The sequence below is a fragment of the Gossypium hirsutum genome, chromosome A13 (genome assembly GCF_007990345.1).
Source record: "Gossypium hirsutum isolate 1008001.06 chromosome A13, Gossypium_hirsutum_v2.1, whole genome shotgun sequence".
Classification (NCBI taxonomy): Eukaryota; Viridiplantae; Streptophyta; class Magnoliopsida; order Malvales; family Malvaceae; genus Gossypium; species Gossypium hirsutum.
The window spans coordinates 24,576,604-24,585,534 of record NC_053436.1 but is presented as its reverse complement, the minus strand read 5'-3'; the positions used below and the strand labels follow the sequence as shown (position 1 = coordinate 24,585,534).

The 8,931-nt window shown below is 34.5% G+C and overlaps 1 non-coding gene across 1 annotated transcript; it reads left to right on the top strand.

The window, feature by feature from the left end:
- Nucleotides 1-7,302: 7,302 nt before the first annotated feature.
- LOC121213492 (small nucleolar RNA R71) lies at nt 7,303-7,411 on the top strand. The gene has a single exon (XR_005908873.1). It is a non-coding gene; the product is annotated as a small nucleolar RNA R71 (small nucleolar RNA).
- The last annotated feature ends 1,520 nt before the right edge of the window (nt 7,412-8,931 follow it).

Genomic DNA, 8,931 nt, shown 5'->3' with positions numbered 1-8,931 from the left:
GGCACCATACGAAACGGAGCTATCGAAATCGGTGTAGTCCCAGGTACAAGCTCAATACCAAACTCTACCTCCCGAACAGGTGGTAAACCTGGTAATTCTTCGGGAAAAACATCCGGGTAGTCACAAACCACCGGCACAGATTCAGGTTTCTTTTCTAACTCTTTGTCATCAAGTACATACACAAGTTATGCTTCACACCCCTTTCTTACATAATTCTGAGCCAACATCGATGATATTACAGCTGGCAACCCATTCAAGTCAGTAGACGCAACTCGGATTATCTCGTTATTTACACACCTCAAATCAATGGTTTTTCTTTTGCAATTTACAATTGCATCATGTACGGTCAACCAATCCATACCGAGGATAACATCAAATTCATCAAACGGTAGCCGGAAAATAGGAGCCTCGGATTATTAAGGGGCATTTCTTACACACCTTGTCGACAAGCACATAACGACCCAAGGGATATGACACCCAAATTACGAACTAAGTAGACTCAATAGGTAAAGTCTTACTGGATGCTAAGCTTTCACATATATAAGAATGAGTAGAACCAGGGTCAATCAAAGCAATCACATTAGTATCAAAGAGAGTAAAAGTACCGGTAAGAACATCTGGCGAGGAAGCATCCTCGCGTGCGCGTATAGCATAAGCTCTAGCAAGAGTACGAGCCTCAGATCTGGTTGTAGCATCTCTAGATCCTCTCTGACCGCCACTAGCATTGCCCGTATTTCTATATGGTCTACCCCGAGCAGTAGTAGACCTGGTTTCCCACTCTGATTTACATTCTGTTCAGACAATCTCGGGCAATCTTTAATAAAGTGGTCAGCTGATCCGCACTTGTAACAGGAGCGGTCATGGAATCTACAACTCCCCAAATGCCATTTACCACAATACTGGCATTCCGTTCAGTCTCGACGATCATTTCTAACACTGGCGACCGAAGTGACTCGTGCACTCACAGGGGGTCGATCACGATCTCGTCTAGAAAAGCCCGAAGTGTCTCTAGATCGGCCTAAATCATCTCTAAATTTCTTCGATGACTGTTGAAAGGGCTTTCCCGAAGATCTCTTATGAAACTCCTTTGCTCCCATATCAGCTTTTCTTTTCTCCTTATTGAGCTCCTCGGCTTTGTAAGCTCGCTCGACAAGTACCAGAAATTCTCGGATTTCTAAAATGCCAACATACAGCTTTATATCATTGTTCAGTCCATCCTCGAAACGTTTACACATCACAGCATCTGAAGAAATGCATTCTCGAGCGTACCGGCTAAGCCTTACAAACTTTCGTTCATAATCAGTAACCGACATGGAACCTTGTTTAAGTTCAAGAAATTCCTTCCGTTTTTGATCAATGAATCTCTGACTGATATACTTTTTCTAACATGGCCGGCCACCATCCTAAGTTTTGGGTAATTTGACATGCAAGGACAACATTTTCTAACATGCATCAATAGGCCACTTTAACATTTGCCTAGCACATTTCTAAATTTTCTCACACAAGTCCTATTTAGCAAAATTCACTTACAATTAACAAAATTCAAACATGAAATTTTCACACATGCCTATATACATATAATAAGCATCAAATATAACGGTTACTTATTTTAATGACTTGGTTTTGTGGTCCCGAAACCACTTTCCGACTAGGGTCAATTTAGGGCTGTCACAGGATTGGGGTGGGATGCATTATTGCATTACACTATACTGATACTGTATTGGGCTTAGGCCCACACTGTTGCTGTATAGAGCTAAGGCCCAGACTGTACTGATACTGAATAGGGCTCAGGCCCAGACTGTTACTGCATGCACCATTTACTATTTGACTGATAGGGGGCTACACACTGAGTTTTTGTAAACTCACCCTTTCTTTTTAACAGTACAGGTAATCCCCAACATTAGATGATTTGGTGTTGCGAGGGACTTAGAGGTGGCCAAACGACTGTTGTGTCTTGCATTTTACTTTATTTAATTTAAATTTCACTTTTAGGTATTTAATTTTGTAATAAGGCTATTTGTAGGTTTTAATTTTTAATTGGGCTTTGGATTATATATATTTTTAAACTGCTAGTCTAGGTAAAGACGAGTTTTTAAAACAATTATTTTTTTCTAAAACACGTGTTTTAAACTTCATCGACTTAAAAAGCTTTCGCGTTTTTAAATAAATTTAATATAACACTAATGGTTAATAAGGTAAACCTTTTAACGAGAACTTTTGTTAAATAATAATAAAAGTGTTTAAATTCAGTAGCAAATTTTTACCTAAAAGATCAATTTTTGAAAAACACTTCGATGTGACACGTCAAATTTGGCCATAACGTCTAGGCCGGGTTTAGGGTGTTACAACCTGAGTCATATTTGCATATAGCATCTGATAATTTAGATTGACAATCTAATTGTTCTTAACCCTTAACTTTGTCTCTGCTCGAATACTTCCTCAAGTTCCACTCTTTTATACTCATTCGTTACTATATTTTCCTCTAAAACTATTTCCTTTTCTTCAATGTCTTTGATACATCACTTACATCCTTCAAACTTTGAACCATCACCTCATCACAAATCAAGAAGGAACACATACACAAATGATAGCTTCTTTTAAACTTTCAATTTTACATCTTTATTTAGAATACATTTCCAATACTAACTCATTACTTATCTGTATCCCTTCAATTCATTATTCTCAATTGATCAATAGTCTTAGGTAATACTTTACTGTATATTCAATAGGTGAGTTATGCCTTGCTGATTGTCCTGAAATTACGTTAAAGGGCCGGACTAAATACACTAACTAGCTTCGTTCCAAATTCATCACAAAGGTCATAAAGTTATTCTCTGAGAACCTTATTAAGATACACCATAAGGGCAGTTCATCCATAGTACGCCACAAAGGCTATCCTTGTAGGGTTTTCCATAGAAGCTTTTCTTACATGATAGTCATAAAGGTTACCCTTGCAGGGTTTTCCATAGAGGCTTTTCTTGCATGATTTACCGTAAAAGTTTTTCTTTCATGATTTGCCAGAAAGGCTTTTCTTTTGTGATTCGCCACAAAGGCTTCTTTTCATGACATGTTCACGATATTGATTTGCCTAAACTCACATTATGTTAGGTTTGCCCATCATCGTCCTAAGACACGCAGAGAACCTCATTGGATAATCACTGTCCTTTAGTTCCTTTTGAAAGGGCCATGACTATATGCTTTCCTTTCAAAGTTCGCGCTTAAAGTCCTAATGAACCCCTTTTGACAACATCGTAGAGACACACATAGACTCTTAACAGAACATATTACATAGCATACATCCAAGACACACATACACGATCATACTCCCCATCGCATTACTTGAACTAATCAGATCTATACCAGATGTAACTACCATCCTTAACAAACATGCAATCATAGATATTCTTAAATAATCTCTTATGTAATCGCAAGCATATCAAACTATAACTTTTACGATCTCAACATCACCTTTTTAACTAGTTTTATGTAGAGCCTCTACTTTGAATAGTACATATACAGTAGTGAGTATATAGACTCACCTGAAAGCTATAGATAGTACCTTGAACTCCAGATCCAGCAAGAAACTACTGCAACCACTGCTTATAAAATAGATAAACATCATTAAACTCATTTATAACATTTACCATTATATCAAACCCAGATAACACTCATAAAAAGCTGTTATTCTTCATTTTACTATTCATGTACTTAATCAAACTTAATCTTTCATAACTTTAATATGCAAAGTCACAAAACTTACCTTGACATGGAGTAGCCACTAACAAAGATACAGATTTACAACTCCAACTTAAAAGGAGAAGGAAATACTTTTGGTTCCTCTAGCTTCAAATAACAATACCTTAAAAGAAAGAAAAAAATTCTCCTTTTCTCTATGCTTAATGAAAAAAACTCTCCCTTTCTCTATGCTTAATATCCATATTTTTTAATCTATGTCCTTCTTGGAACTTGACATGTGTCACAACTATTTGAATTGCCTTTAAAAATGGTTTACAGGTATGAATATCCAATATTTTTATGTGTTTGGTTCATCCCTTCATTCCATTCCTAACTTTCTCATTATAACGTAACCAACACAATAATCCAACTAACTTGGCATACAATACCTTCAACCATAACCTCAATTTACCCAAACATCCTCAATACTCTCACCCGTCTCTTCTTCGATAACCGTAATAGTACTATTGAACTCATTTGTAACCTTTACCATCATCTCAAACCAAAATAACCCTCATATAAAGCTTTACTTTTTCACTTTACTATTTATGTACTTAGTCAGACGTAATCTTTCACAATTTTAATATGCAGAGTCATACTACTTACCTTGACATGGAGTAGTCACTAACAAAGATCTATATTTAAAACTTTAGCTTATAAGGATAAGGTAATACTTTTGGTTCCTCCAACTTCAGATAATAATTTCTTAGAAGAAAGAAGAAAAACTTTCCCTTTCTTTAACCTTAATATCAATATTTTTTAACCTAAGTTCTTATTGGAACTTGACACGTGTCACAACTTTCTGAATTACCTTTAAAAATGGTTTACAACTATAAAATGTAATATTTTATATGTATTTAGCTCATCTTTTCTTTTTCATTCCTAACTTCCTCGCTAGAACGTAACTAGCACAGTAATTTAACTAACTTGGGGTACAATACCTTCAATGATAACACCAAGTTTCCCAAACATCCTCAATACTCTTACTCATCTCTTCTCCAATACAACTTAACACATTCTGAGATCAATCCTCACAATATATTATAACATTTTCTATGTGCCCTACCTATACGCCAGACCTATATGCCAAAACAACAATTGGGTGGATAGAACTGCGTCTCACAAATTACTTCTAGATTACTCGCCATAACTTAGGACCTGCAAAAATTGGGTGTTACACAGTCATTCATTTGGATGTAATGAGCATATGTTATGTATATAGCCATGTTCAATGTGTATTCGCAAATAGTACGGATTAGTTGAATTGTTGACACTAGTGTAATTTATGAGAAGTAATGAAGTATGTAAAGTAGATAATGAGAGTTGAGGTGATGCATGTTATTTGGCTATGCAGAGGTTCGGATGGATTATACAAATATATATGTGCACAAGTATATGATAACCCTATGAGGGTTCTTCTCAAGTATGAAACTTTATGGAGTCTAAGGCTTAAAGCGCCATCTTTTTATGCAAGTCCCATGGCCATGGGCATACACAAGTTATGATAGTTCGTTGGACTTGCTCTCAAGTTTTCATGTTAAAGCTTGACATTGGAATCTACCTTATGAAATTTTACGGGATATCTATGAATCTGCATCTACGAATCCACATGTATGAATCTGTATTTGTAAATTTGCATCTATGAATCTGTATCTATTAATTCGCATCTATAAATCCACATTTATAAATCTAAATCTATAAATCTGCATCTATAAATCTAAATGTATGAATTTGTATCTATGTGTCTACATTTATGAATCCTAATTTCCAAGAATCCAACTAAAAATTTGACAAAGGCTGCGGTGAGTAAAGATATTGTTCCCACGAAGACTAAAAGTACTAGTAATTATCGTCTTTCTATTAATTGAATAATTGGATTGATTGCTTGATAACTAAAAGTAACTAAATTAATTAACTACAAATGCAACAAATAACAAATCAGGAAAATAATAGAACAAACAACCAAGAAGCGAAAAAATACCCAGGAAAGAATTCATCTATATTTCATCTGTCATTATCAATCTAAATTACGCAATTTCATCATTTAGAAAAATCCAAACCATCAATTCTTACCAAGAGCTTCAACCTGATTTGCTAACATAGAAACTGCATCAATATTAAAAACACCGAGTACTTAATCGATTTTGTTCTCATGACTTGCCACTGATAGTTATTCAGTTTCATCTGCTCAATAAACTTTTGAGTTGTCTCAGGTGTCTTATTATTCAATGTTCAGACAGTTGCTGCATCAATTAGTTTCCTAGGCGAGGGATTCAAACAACTGTAAAAGGTTTGAACTTGTAACCACAAAATTAACTAACCTGTAGGAGACCATTAGAAGGCATTTTAGGTTCATACTAGATGCCATGTCACAACACAGGAGGTTTGATGTCCAAACATAGGGAACATAATATAGAAAACTCAAGTTTACCTTTGATGTCGTGACATACCCCTGCGGATGGCTATAGAAAAGCATATCGGTTGTTATTTCATGACATAGGTCCTGATGTGTTGCGACATCAACTTTCAGACAAAAATTAAATATGAAGCAATGGTTCACACAATCAAACTTAAATCTTTGGAACGTCAGTTCACCTAGGGCTAAGGACGATGATCACCTGAAGGCTATAAATAGGCTTATTTGGAACATGCTAAAGACACCTTTCATTAACCTGGTTTCTTTATTTAGATTTAATTTTGTTTTCTTTCTTAGGTTTCGAGGGTTTAGTTTATTTGTTCGTTGTTTTCTTTCAAGATATTTGGATTGTGCAACCATTCAACTCAGTGTATTTATGCTTAAAATCAACACAATCAGGCTCTTCCATTAACTCTATCTTATCGATTTAATTAGAATGCTTTCTCTTTACATCGATTATATATTATTTATGAACGCCATGAGAAACTAATCCTTCTATGAGCAAGTGGAGGTATGATTTATTAACTATTTTGTAGGGTTACTCAACGGATCAATTGTTTGGGAAAGGGAGAATGTGAAACAAACCCTAGGCCTGACAACCTCGAGAGGTCATCAAGGTGGGAATTAACCCAAAATTGGTGCTCACCTGTGAACACCTTACCCCTAAACTAGTCTAGACTATGAGATCGAGAGATAGGTAGTTCTTGCTAACTCGTTATGTTAGTGGAAGATTGGAAAATCCTACTAGGGCAATGACTAGTTAATTAATGAGGAACCCTGAATGACAGTTGATGGAGATTACCGAAGTGAGCTAATCACCCGTAATCATATTTTTTTATTCATCCTTTTTAATCTTTTAAATCTTATCTTTTTATATTATTTTATTTTTATTATTATAAAAACCCCCAAAATCCTTTATTTTATATTCTTCGTCATATTACTGAATGGAAAGTACTAATTAGATCTTTTAATGTTTAGGTTAGAATTGATCTAGCGTTCACCTCCCTTGATATGATTCTCAGAGTATTGACCCACTCCATTGTAAAACTATATTACAACTAGACTCGTATACTTATGAATATCGCCTTATAATTATATATTTTAGTTCAATATTCACACTCTGGACATTAATACATCTGGAGGCAGTTAGTAACCCTTGATGAGGGAACCTTCTCAAAAGATCCTTAAATCTCTCTCATGCATCATATAATGTCTCCAAATCAATTTGAGAAAAAAAAAAGAGATGTCAATCCTCAACTTACCTATTTTAGCTGATGGGAAGTACTTCAATAGAAACTTCTTAGTCATCTTATCCCAAGTCGTGATAGAAGCTCGTGGAAGTGAATTCAACCACTATATTGCTTTGCTCCTTAAAGAGAATGGGAACAACCATAAGCATATGGCATCATAAAAATGCAATTAATCTTGAATGTGTCGTAATTCTCTAGAAAGTTAGCCACATGAGCATTTGGATATTCATCTTCCAACCGAACAAATTAAACATATTGTTGTACCATCTGAATTGTCTTTGGCTTGAGGTCAAAGTTGTTTGTAGTAATATTCAGTCTGAAGATACTTGATTCAACCCCAATCAGAGTAGGCTTAGCATAATCAAACATAGTACGAGAAGCAGGAGGTGTAGGAGGTCGTTGATTATTTTGATTATCATCCATCTCTATAGTAATATCCTTTTCCTATTGATCATCTATTGAAATCGGTTGACCTTACTTTGCTTCTCTCCTCTCTACGATTTCTGCGAGTAGTCTTTTCAATTTCACTATTAAACACTAACGATTCCAACGGGTTTCCTCTAGTCATAAACCAAAAGAACCTGTCAGAATCAAACAAATGAAAAATTAGAATATAAACTTTAAAAATTAGAAAAATATTTAAATTAAAATAAAAATTACTAAATTATTAGAAATAAAGTTTTCCTAATATTTTAGTCTTTAGCAACGATGCCAAAAACTTGATGTCCACAAAACCAACTAAAAATTTGATAGAGGCAAGTGCACCTATCAATTAATAGTATAGGTATGGTGAGTAAAGATATCATTCCCATGAAAACTAAAAGTAATAGTAATTACTGTCTTTCTATTATTTAAATGAATAATTAAAGCGATTGATTGATAACTAAAATCCATTAAGTTAATTAACTACAAACGTGACAAACAAAAAAAAAATAGGAAAATAATCGAGCAAACAACCAAGAAGCGAAACAACACACATGAAAAAATTCACCTAGATTTCATCTGTCATTATCAATCTAAATTACACAATTTCTTCACCTAGTATCTTGATCTGTAGAAATCCCTAAATTATGCTAATATTTATCTTCAAGAATAAAAGCAACTGACTCTAGGTTGATTAATTGAAATTTCTTTCTAATTAAAACCTCTATTATCACATTAACTCAATCAATGGATTCCCTTATTAAATTTGATTCTAATCTGATAGATTTATACCGTCCTATTTATAGGATTGCATGCAACTCTGCTCAATTATGCTAGATCTACTATTAAATAGTGTCTATTCCTCCTTTTATTTAAGCACATCAAACATGGATAATAACCTAGAAATATCAAACAAAGAATTAAGCACACGTAATTAAGAACAAAAGGTAAAGTCTTGTTTGAATATTAAATTTTAATGGATAAATGTGTTTTCCCAAAATGAATGAGGTCCTGCATTTGTTGCTGACGGGTTTTAGCTTGGATGAGTAATCCTATTGACCTCGTTATGGAAAGGATTTAGCCCGGACGGGTAATCCTGATATAATA